This window comes from Artemia sp. Qi Xiang Cuo, chromosome 21, assembly GCF_049724085.1.
Source record: "Artemia sp. Qi Xiang Cuo chromosome 21, ASM4972408v1, whole genome shotgun sequence".
Lineage (NCBI taxonomy): Eukaryota > Metazoa > Arthropoda > Branchiopoda > Anostraca > Artemiidae > Artemia > Artemia sp. Qi Xiang Cuo.
The window spans coordinates 27626942-27639276 of NC_142814.1; the positions used below are offsets into that span (position 1 = coordinate 27626942).

The following is a 12335-nucleotide window of genomic DNA, read 5'->3' on the forward strand; positions in this document are numbered from 1 at the left end:
CGTTTTGAGTTTGACTCGGTTATTTATTGTAATTTCTGTCCGTTTTGAGTTTCACTTATTTATCGATGCTGATTTGTGGTAGTTCCACGCTTGGTGGACTATTTGATTATATTTTTGCTAATTTTTGGTTTAATGGAGTTCTTTACTTTTCTATGAAAAACTTATTTTGTGGAAAAAGTTTTTTTTTAATTAATCTATCAGAAACAGCTTAGGGAGTTCCAACTTTCAGGTACTGACGGAGAAAGAAAGGGGAGAATACTGGAAAAGGGCACTTTAGATTTATGCTGGAAGCAGCTGGGGCGGATCCAGTATTTTTTTAGGGGGGCGTAAAATAGGTCGATCCGATAAACTTGCGTTAGGACCAAGTTTAATCAACGCAAATTTGCGTTAATTAAGTAAATTACGCTACTTTAGACTGCGTTATAGGGGGGGGTGCCCCCTCGCCCCCTGGATCCGCCACTGGGAAGCAGGGATAAGGGGCAGAACCATATTGTCTCCAATCTACAAAACGTTTTTGCAATCTAAAGGTCCTGTGTGACTAATAATCTGTGCTCGGTTAAGTGGCAAGGTAAATCAAAAGATACTGTGCGTTACCAGACTATCAAAATGGCGTACCTGTGATATCAAACAGTTCGTGGTAACGAACTGTAAGTAAGGAGCAACCCGGCTCAATAGTAACCGAAACTCTAAAAAACGGAATTTTGATACCAATACATACATCAAAAGAATCGAATTTTTGCTGACTTCAAATATAAAAGTTTCATCAAGTTTAATCTTAGCGATCAAAAGTTACGCGAAAAGTACCTGAGAAAGTTTGCCTTATTTTCGAAAAAAAGGGGAAAGATCCCCTAAAAGTTATAGAGCCTTAATGAAAATCACACCATCAGATTCAACTTATCAGAGTACCCTACTGTAGAGGTTTCAAGCTCATATCTTCAAAAATGTGGAATTCTGTATTTTTTGCCAGAAGAAAGATCACGGAAGCCTGTTTATTTGTTGTTTTCTTTTGTTTGTTTTTTCCCTAGGGGCGATCGTATCGATCCAGCAGTCCTAGAAAATCATAGGAGGGCTCATTCGAAAGGAAATTAAAAGTTATAGTGCCCTTTTTAAGTGACAAAAAAATGGAGGGCAACTAGGCCCCCTTCCACGCTAATTTTTTTTTTTACCAAAGTCACCCGATCAAAATTTGAGATTGCCATTTTGTTCAAAATGGTCAAAAAAATATAATAACTATGTCTTTGAGGATGATTAATATCCCACAGTCCCGGGGGGAAGGGCTGCAAGTTATGAACTTTGCCCAATGTTTACATATAGTATTGGCTATTGGGAAGTATACAGACGTTTTCAGGGGGGATTTTTTCTGCTAGTGTGGAGGAGGGGGGGGTCGGGGGTTGCGTGGGAGGATCTTTACATGGAGGGAGTTTTTATGGGGGAAGGAACATTATTATGAAGAGGGTGCCGGATTCCCCAACATTATTTTAAAAAAAAATGATCAGAAATTAAATAAAAAAACAGGTTTTCAATTGAAAAACTTTTGAACTGCTAGATTTTCAACATCAAAACTTAAAAAGAAAAGAAATTATTACATATGTGATTGGGTTCGCCCCCTAGTCAATACCTCGCTCTTTACGCTAAAGTTTTTTTTTTAGTACTTTCATAGGAGCTATTTATTCTGATTAACGGCCTTTGTGATTAAGGGGTCATTCTTAAAGAATGCGCAAAAAATTCAAACTTTCAAATAGTTCGTGGCAACGAACTGTAAGTAAGGAGCGACCCGGCTCAATGGTAACCGCAAGTTTAAACAACGGAATTTTGATACCAATAGACACATCAAAAGAATCAAATTTTAATTTTGATTTCAAATATACAAGTTTCATCAAGTTTAATCTTACCCATCAAAAGCTACGCGCCTGAGAAAATTTGTCTTATTTTCGAAAAAGGGAAAAGGCCCCTTAAAAGTCATAAAACCTTAATGAAAATCACACCATCAGATTCAGCGTATCAGAGAACCCTACTGTAGAGGTTTCAAGCTCCTATCTGCAAAAATGTGGAATTTTCCATTTTTGCCAGAAGAAAGATCACGGATGCGTGTTTATTTGTTTTTTTTTTCTTTTCCCCAGGGGTAATCGTATTGACCAAGTGGTCCTAGAATATCGTGAGAGGGCTCATTCGAACGGAAATTAAAAGTTCTAGTGCCTTTTTTAAGTGACCAAAAAAATAGAAGGGCAACTTGGCCCCCTCCCACGCTCATTTTTTTCCCGAAGTCATCCGATCGAAATTTTGAGATAGCCATTTTGTTCAGCTTAGTCGAAAATCTAATTAGTATGTCTTTAAGAATAACTTAATCCCCCACTGTTCCCGGGGGAAAGGCTGCAAGTTATAAACTTTGTCCATTGTTTACATATAGTGTTGGTTATTGGAAAGTATACAGGCGTTTTCAGGAGGATTTTTTTTCTAGTGGGGGGTCGGGGCTAGAGTAGGGGTTAAGTGGGAGGATCTTTACAAGGAAGATATCTCCTTGGGGGAAGGGACATTTCTATGAAGGGGGCGCCAGATTTCCCAGCATTATTTAAAAAACGATCAGAAATTAAATAAAAAAACAAGTTTTTTCAACTGAAAGTAAGGAGCAACATTAAAACTTAAAACGAACAAAAATTATTATATATTTGAGGGGGTTCGCCTTCTAGTCAATACCTCGCTCTTTACTCTACAGTTTTTTTTAGTACTTTCAAAAGAGCTATCTATTCTAATTAACCGGCCTTTGTGATTCAAGGGTTTGTGATTCGGACAAAATTCGAACTTTAGCGTAAAGAGCGAGTTATTGAATATGGAGCAAACTGCCTAATATACGTAATAAAAACATTTAATTATAGAAATTCGTTACGTAAGTTAATTAGTTAGTTTCGCCAGAACAAAATTTCGAGAAAGCCAATTAGCCCGAGACTGGAGAATTAATACATGAATTTTTTTTTGATTATTCATGTAAGGTGAGCCAAAATCAAAGCTGCATTCAAAAACGTTCAGAAATTAACTAAAAAAAAACAAAGTTTTTTTAACTGAAAGTAAGGAGCGACATTAAAACTTAAAACGAACAGAAATTTTTCCGTATATGAAAGGGGCTTTCCACTCCTCAACGCCTCGCTCTTTACGCTAAAGTTTGTGAGTCAAACTTTAGCGTAAAGAGCGAGGCGTTGAGGAGGGGAAAGCCCCTTTCATACACGGAATAATTTCTGTTCGTTTTAAGTTTTAATATCACTTCATACTTTCAGTTACAAAAACTTGTTTTTTTTAGTTAATAGCGTAAAGGACGAGGTACTGACTAGGGGGTGAACCCCTAATATAAGTAATAAAAACATACGAATATAGAAGTTCGTTACGTAAGTTAATTCGTAAGTTACGTATATTTATCACTAATAAAAACGTTCGTAAATAAAATTAAACAACTTTCGAGAAAGCCATTTAGCCAAAAAAGAAGTAAAATTTATATGCAAATTTCGTTTTAATTATTCATGTACGGTGAGCCAAAATCAAAACCTGCATCAATTCAAAAACGTTAAGAAATTAAATAAAAAAAAGCCTTTTTTTAACTAAAAGTAAGGAGCAACTTTAAAACTTAAAAACGAACAGAAATTATTCCGTATATGAAAGGGGGTGTCCCCTCCTCAACGCCTCGCTATTTACGCTAAAGTTTGACTCTTTCTCACGAACTCAATTTTTTAAAACAATAAAAAAAATTTAGTGTAAAGAGCGAGCCGTTGAGGAGGGGACAGTCCTTTTCATATACGGAATAATTTCTGTTCGTTCTAATTTTTAATGTCGCTCCTTGCTTTCAGTTAGAAAAAGTTGTTTTTTATTTAATCTAAGGAAAGACTGGGGTATCTATTTAAGACTTTCAAGGAATCTTTGAGGAGGCGAAAGTGACGAGAATATTATGTTTTGAGGGAAGGTCATTTTTATCTCCTAAATTTTGGTTTACCCGAAAAAGGAGGATGTTTTTTTTATAGCTTTAAATCTATATTTTAGGTCAAGGAGAACCTTTTGTCTAGAATAACTTGAAATAAGTTTGTTTCGTCCCAAAATGGGAAGTAAATTTAGTCTCTCGACTCAGTTTGAAAATGACAGTCGCAAGTTTCTTGGCTGTAGGTGCGCCCCTATGCAGAAAAAAAATGCACAAGCTAATTTAGGCTACATCGGTTTCTTCAGGTGTTTATACTGTTTAGAATGGTTTAAACATGTATTTGACAATCTCTGTTCGTTCTAAGTTTGACTTGATGATTCATTTTAATTTCTGTTAATTTTAGGATCATTATCGGTTAACTTTAGTTTGATGTCATTATTCATTTTAGTTTCTGTTAGTTTTATGTTTAATTGATTCTTTAATGGCAAGTTTAGTTCATTTTAAGCTTGATTTATTGTATGGCTTAATTTGTAATCGTTTGGGTTTTATATTTACTCTTGATTTGTCTTCGGAAAACTTCATTTTTGGAAAACGTTTGGTTTTCACAGTAATAATGTTTAAAAATGTTTAGGGAGTACTTAACCTGTTGCAATCTTGTTTTTGTTCATCACTGTTCATTATTATACAAAAAATTTGGAATAGTAATTTGAATTTATGGACATCTTCACTTATCCAGGAAGCAGGGTCAGCAAGGATGGTGGACGCAGTGAACATATGAAAAAAATAGGGGGTTTTTTCGCTATTAAAAGAAGTTTTGAAGAATAGTAATATAAGCCTTAGAACTAAGGTAGTCGAAGCGGGGTGCTACCATTTTGGCGAACTGTCGAAAGCACAAAACGTCATAACATCGAACCGTCAGAACCTCGAACCGTCAACACATCTAAAAAAATTTATAAGTTTATATAATAGCAATAAGTATGTAATAGTTTAGAAACAAATTTCGGCTATATATTTGCACATCAGGGGGGTGGGTGTAAAGCTTAGAATATATTAAGTACCTAACCTAACCTAGGTACCTTTTTCCCCCTAAGCCCCTAAAAACTAAAGTTTTAAAATTTTCGATGTTATGACGGTTCGAGGTGCTGACGGATTTTTTTGTCAACGTTATGACGGATTTTGTACTGCTTCTGACGGTTCGATGTTACGACGCCTTCCTATTCAAAGCAATGGCAAAGAACCCAACATAGCTCTGAGACGAGTGGAATTCAATCCCAGTTTCTTTTGCTATAACAGGAGAAATGTTAAGATGCTGTAGTCTGGCTTTACTAATGAAGGATAATTTTCTGCCACAAAATTTACTCTTTGACAGTTTTGCTGCCGCCAAACGAAGAGCTGTACATCTTCAAAAGGGGTTGTAAGAGGTCACAAGAAAGGGCCTAAAGGGATAAAGATCAGCATCAACTAAAGTAATTAGTTTTACTCAGCTCTTTCTTTTGTACATGAAATTCCACCGGCCAATAAGCTGCTATGGTTCCCTAAAACTTTCACTATGCCAAACAGCAAGGCCACATCCAGGATTTTTGTTTCGGGGAGGGGGTATTTCTTAGGGGGGGGGGACCAAAAACTTTACAGAACACAACCATATTTATTTATTTATATTTTGCTACTTTTTTACGAGACCGACAAAATTTCAGTGGTTCAAACTGGGAAAACTCCTCTTCCCTGGGTACGCTCATGCCAAGCAGCCAAGTAGTAAGGCATCTATATATTAAAAATATACATGCACTTTCACAAGCCTGAGGCATGGATATGTGTGTATATTTTCAAGTAATTGGGTTACCAGGGGCAGGCATCTATATATTAAAAATATACATGCACTTTCACAAGCCTGAGGCATGGATATGTGTGTATATCCATTTTAAAAGTATCCTATTATAAAATCCAGCCAGTGATTGCGTAATATGCCTTACCAGGGGCCAGTGACCTATTACAATGAACCCTACATGGCTTGGCAGACATGTTTTCTATTGTGAGACTTATTTTTGTGTGTCAATCGATTAGAGAAAGTTGGTGGTTAGTCCAATATAATAACTTGATTGGTCGGTTTTTTAAAAAACTTGCCAAGCTATAATGTACTCAATTTACATCTTAGTGTTAACTGGGTGATCTAATTGCGTAGGTACTAAAGGAACATTTGAAGGTGGAGAAAAAAAGGGGTAATTAGTGATTGGATAATTTTAACAAGAAATGACCGAAAAGTGTTTTGGAGGAGATGGAATGAATGTGTAGTTTATAATACACAAGTGATGTTTTGCACAGTGTTGTCAATTTTAAATACTTTAGAAATAAAAAAATTAACAAGAAATGGCTGACAAGTGTTTTGAGGGAATTGAGTTGCACGAGGGATGACTTGCACGAGGGCTCAGTTACATGCGGATTCAGTTACACGGGGATTAGTTAAATGGGGTCGAGTAGCACGGAGGTTCAGTTGTACAGGGTTTCGGTTATACAGGGGTTCAGTTACATGGGGGGTTCAGTTGTACGGGGTGTCGGTTATACAGGGGTTCAGTTACATGGGGGGTTCAGTTATTTTTTCTGATTTTGTGTGTTTTCGCAAGAAAATAACTGGTCATTTAGCAAACTTAGCCATAGCTACCTGAAACTCTGCATAAATATCTTCATTTTTAATCTAATTGCGTAGATACTAAAGGAATATTGAACATTTTTTCTGATTCTGTGTGACCACCCGGCGCCCCAAAGACTCCTGAGCCTCCATTATAATACTTTTTAAGGTTTTATTATATCTTTTCAGAATAAATTATTATTTTAGGGAATTATTTCGGTGAAACAGTTAGAGATATTTTGAATGGTTATTTTAGAAGAGGATTTGAGGGTGAAACTATGTGGTCGTTATAATCCACAAGTTCCATTTGAAGAGTGTTGTGAGATCCCTTACCACAACCCCAAAGGGCTCCGTTCCCTCCACACCAACCCCGAAGGAAGCCCCCCGGTCCTCAAAGGTTCTCTGGGCTCCCAAAGGGCCCCCGGTGCCCCAAAGACTCCTGAGCCTCCATTATAATACTTTTTAAGGCTTTATTATATCTTTTCAGAATAAATTATTATTTTAGGGAATTATTTTGGTGAAACAGTTAGAGACATTTTGAGTGATGATGTTAGAAGAGGATTTGAGGGTGAAACTCTGTGGTCGTTATAATACACAAGTTCCATTTGAACAGTGTTGTGAGGTTCCTTACCACAACCCCAAAGGGCTCCGATCCCCCACCCCAACCCCGAAGGAACCCCCGGACATCAAAGGTTCTCTGGACCCCCAAAGGACCCCCGGCACCCCGATGCCTCCTGAGTCCCCCATTATAATACTTTTTAATGCTTTATTATATCTTTTCGTTTAGGGAATTATTTCGGTGAAACAGTTAGAGACATTTTAAGAGATGATTTAAAAGATGATTTTAGAAGAGGACTTGAGGGTGAAACTCTGTGGTCGTTATAGAATAAATATCTTCATTTTTAATCTAATTGCATAGGTACTAAAGGAACATTGAAAATTTTTTCTGATTTTGTGTGAGCACCCGGCGCCCCAAAGACTCCAGAGCCTCCATTATAATACTTTTTAAGGCTTTATGATATCTTCTTAGAACAAATTATTATTTTAGGAAATTATTTCGGTGAAACAGTTACAGACATTTTGAATGATGATTTTAGAAGAGGATTTGAGGGTGAAACTCTGTGGTCGTTATAATACACAAGTTCCATTTGAACAGTGCTGTGAGGTCCCTTACCACAACCCCAAAGGGCTCCGATCCCCCCACACCAACCCCGTAATTTTTCTTAAATTCAGTTCTGATTTTTCTCAAAGAGATGAAAAATTTAAAGTTCTTATTATATCTTTTCAGAACAAATTATTATTTTAGGGAATTATTTCGGTGAAACAGTGAGAGACATTTTGAAAGATGATTTTAGATGAGAATTTGAGTGTGAAACTCTGTGGTCATTATAATCCACAAGGTCAAATTTACCTGTGTTGTGAGGTCCCTTATCACAACCCCAAAGGGTTCCAATACCCCAACTCCAACCCCCAAGGAAGCCCCCGGACATCAAAGGTTCTCTGGACCCCCAAAGTACCCCCGGCGCCCCGATGCCTCCCGAGTCCCCCATTATAATAATTTTTAGGGCTTTATTATATCTTTTCAGAACAAATTATTATTTTAGGGAGTTATTTCGGTGAAACAGTTAGAGACATTTTAAGAGATGATTTTAGAAGAGGACTTGAGGGTGAAACTCTGTGGTCGTTATAATACACAAGTTCCATTTGAACAGTGTTGTGAGGCCCCCTTACCACAACCCCAAAGGGCTCCGATCCCCCACCCCAACCCCGAAGGAACCCCCCAGGTCCTCAAAGGTACTCTGGACTCCCAAAGGGCCCCCGGCGCCCCAATGACTCCTGAGTCCCCCATTATAATACTTTTTAAGGCTTTATTATATCTTTTCGTTTAGGGAATTATTTCGGTGAAACAGTTAGAGACATTTTAAGAGATGATTTAAAAGATGATTTTAGAAGAGGACTTGAGGGTGAAACTCTGTGGTCGTTATAGAATAAATATCTTCATTTTTAATCTAATTGCGTAGGTACTAAAGGAACATTGAACATTTTTTCTGATTTTGTGTGAGCACCCGGCGCCCCAAAGACTCCAGAGCCTCCATTATAATACTTTTTAAGGCTTTATTATATCTTTTTAGAACAAATTATTATTTTAGGGAATTATTTCGGTGAAACAGTTAGAGGCATTTTGAATGATGATTTTAGAAGAGGATTTGAGGGTGAAACTGTGGAGGGGAGTAAACCATGCTTGATGGAACAAACGCCCCTATGACACGATAAGTTGCGCAACATATTTAGCTGCGAAGCGCTAAACGGCACTCGCAACAAAAAGTGCTAAAAATGTACATATATATCTAGATGGTGCTAAAGTATATACCCCTTTTCAAAATTCTTTCTATTTGAAAGACTGATCGCGCTATATACCTTAAATCTTAAATTAATTCCACGGTGCTCTGATAGCGCCGTGAAACAAATGGCAATACTTTTTACTTAATGGTAAAAAGTAGATGTCCCCTGTATTAAGTTGCAAGTGACGTAGATTTGATCTAGATTCAACATTAGAGTCAATCTATACATTTAGGATAAAAAGAACATCGACAAAAAGCAATCTGGTAAATGCTTATCAGAACCTAAACTACAGTTTTTGTAATCTAGACAATCTGTTGACATTAGTCTATCAGTTCCTGACCAATATTAGCAGACGTTCTTTGTCTGTCTTATTTTTGTTTTGTTTGAAATGTGGATGTTTTCCAAACAAAATTATCTCATTTTGACTTATCGGGCTTCGTAGTCCGACAGATTTCGCTTGAATTTCTGAAAAAAATAATAGGGGTTTTTTCAACAGGGAAATAATATTGCCATTTTTTCTTTGACATTAATTAAAAAAACTTTTTCCACAAAATAAGTTTTTCAAAGAAAGCTAAAGAACCCCATTAAACCAAAAATGAACAAAAATAGAATAAGATAATCTACCAAGCATAGAACTACCACAAATCAGTTTCAATTAACAAATGAAACCCAAAACAAACAGAAATCAAAATAAATAACAGAGTCAAACTCAAAACGAGCAGAAATTAATATGAGTAGGGTTCTAAACCTCTATGCTTTGTAAAAGCCAGAATATAATGTGTACTTTACTGAAAAAAATTCAAATAAATTTAGTGACAAAATGTGTATTGTCAGTTTAATATACATATGCTGATATTTTTTCCCTTAAAATCTCAGTTAATTTTTGATTTCTTTAAGAAATAAAAATGAAAACATTTAAAAGAATTTTTTTCAGTAAAGCACAAATTATATTCTGACTTTTAGAAAACATAGAGGTTTAGAACCCTACTCATTAATTTCTGCTCGTTTTGAGTTTGACTCTGTTATATTTTTTGATTTATGTTTGTTTTGGGTTTCATTTGTTTATTGATACTGATTTGTGGTAGTTGTATGCTTGGTAGATTATTTGATTCTATTTTTGTTCATTTTCGGTTTAATGGAGTTCTCCACTTTTCTTTGAAAAACTTATTTTGTGCGAAAAGTTTTTTTTAATTAATTTCTGCTCGTTTTATACTGACATAGTCTTTTTCGGGGAAAAAGACAGAGCCGCTTCTAAAGTTTAACAACCATCCCTTCCATAAAACCTTAAATACCCCCTGGGTATAACTTACAACCCTGGCTCCTAATCTCTGGAGTTTGTTTCAATCCCAAAAGCCTTGTTATATTATATTTAGAATATTTTGATTAGAATGGCCATCTCAAAATTTCTATTAGATGCATTTCGGGACAATACGACGTGTATGTGCGTGGGAGGGGGGGATAACTACCCTACGATCACTTTGACTCTTAAAAAGAGCACCAGAGTGTCTGACTACCAATCCAATGAGCCCCCTTTGAAGTTTATATGACCATGCTTTCTATAAAAACCTTATATGCCCCCGGGCATAACTTACCACCCTTGCCCTGCGGGCTGGAGGGGATTTTTTTATCCTCAAAGACATAATTGACCTTTCAAATACGTTGAACAAAATGCCTATCTCAAAATTTTGACCTTTCAAATACGTTGAACAAAATGGATATCTCAAAATTTTGATTGGAGCGTGGGGGGGGGGGGGTTGGCATTTGCCCTCTGATCACCTTTGACTAATAAATTAGGCGCTAGTCCACTCAATTTCCAATCTAATGATCCCTTTTTGAAGTTTCTACGACAACATTTTCTATAAAAAACCTTATATGCCCTCAGGGCATAACTTACAGCCCTTGCCCTGAGGATTGTGAGGGGGTTGTCATCCTCAAAGGCATAATTTCTAGAATTTCAACTACGTTGAAAAAAAATGGCTATCTCAAATTTTAATTGGATATGTTTCGGAAAATGATGTGCGTGAGAGGGGGTTAGTTGCCCTCCAGTCTCTTTCTATTATCAAAAGGGCACTAGACCTTTTAAATTCCAATCGAAAGAGCCCTTTTTGAAGTTTCTAAGAAAACCCTTTCTATAAAAACCTTACATGCCCCCAATGCATAGCTTACAACCCTTACCCTGAGGGTTGTGGGGGGGGGGGTCATCCTCAAAGACCTGATTTCCAGAACTTTCAACTACCTTGAAAAAAATGGTTATCTCAAAATTTTGATTTTATGTGTTTGGGGAAATGGTGCACGTGAGATCACTTTCTTCTGATAGATTTGAAGGTAATAAAATTTGTATCCATACAGCTACGTAGCGATTAAAAAAAAATGCATCTCAATGACGATGTTTCACAATTATTGTACCAAAGAGTAGCTGCAGCAATATCATACTGAAAAGTTAGGGCAAGATACATAGCATTAATTAGGCTGTATATGATAATTTGTAAGTTTCAATCCTTATCGACGCTAACGATTGAAAAGGTTCAACTGACTGCAAGGTCAATATATATATATATATATATATATATATATATATATATATAAATATATATATATATATATATATATATATATATATATATATATATATATATATATATATATATATATATCAAACGAAAACTCAGAGAAGAGAGAAAATAACAAAATGAAAAATAAAATCAAAAAGGGTTAAAAAACGAGGATTTTGTCAGCCAGAGAACCATTAAAATGACAAAATATAAGAAGATATTTCGACAGGGACCTCCGCCAAGTCGTCCTCAGTGCCAAACAAAAATAAAAAGAGAAAAAAAAACAAAACAAAACGAGAATCTAACCTTTTGAAGTTTCCTGTACAGAGACAAGATAGTTTTCTCTGAGTTTTCGTTTGTCATGTATAGCCAGTGTGGTCTGAAATGTATATATATATATATATATATATATATATATATATATATATATATATATATATATATATATATATATAAATATATATATATATATATATATATATATATATATATATATATATATATATATATATATATATATATATATATATATATATATATATATATATATATATATATATATATATATATAAATTAAAAGTTCAAAATAGGGATAAAATCCTTTTTAATAGACAGTGTAAGTAGAAGTGACCCTATTGATCGTGACACCCACCCCTGCTGCCATCTACAATTTAGTTTAATGCTGACGGGACATAATTTATTCAAGGATTACCGATCGATTTTAATGGGTGTCAAGGTCAATCGATCTGATGTTGTTGTTGTTTGTCCACGTGTAATGGTATGATGGTTGATTTACATAATCGATTGGGGATATAATTTATTAACGGATTATCTATAGAGTATAACGGGGGTGTCAAGGTCAATCGATCTGTTGTTGTTTGACCACGTGTAATGACATGAGGGGTGATTTACATAATCG

General features: G+C 35.6%; 1 protein-coding gene across 1 annotated transcript in view; it reads right to left on the reverse strand.

Annotated features, from left to right (window-relative positions):
* LOC148939403 (multiple epidermal growth factor-like domains protein 8) overlaps positions 1-12335 on the reverse strand; it is a 120225-nt gene that overhangs the window by 38309 nt on the left and 69581 nt on the right. The gene's annotated exons all lie outside the window — the stretch shown is intronic.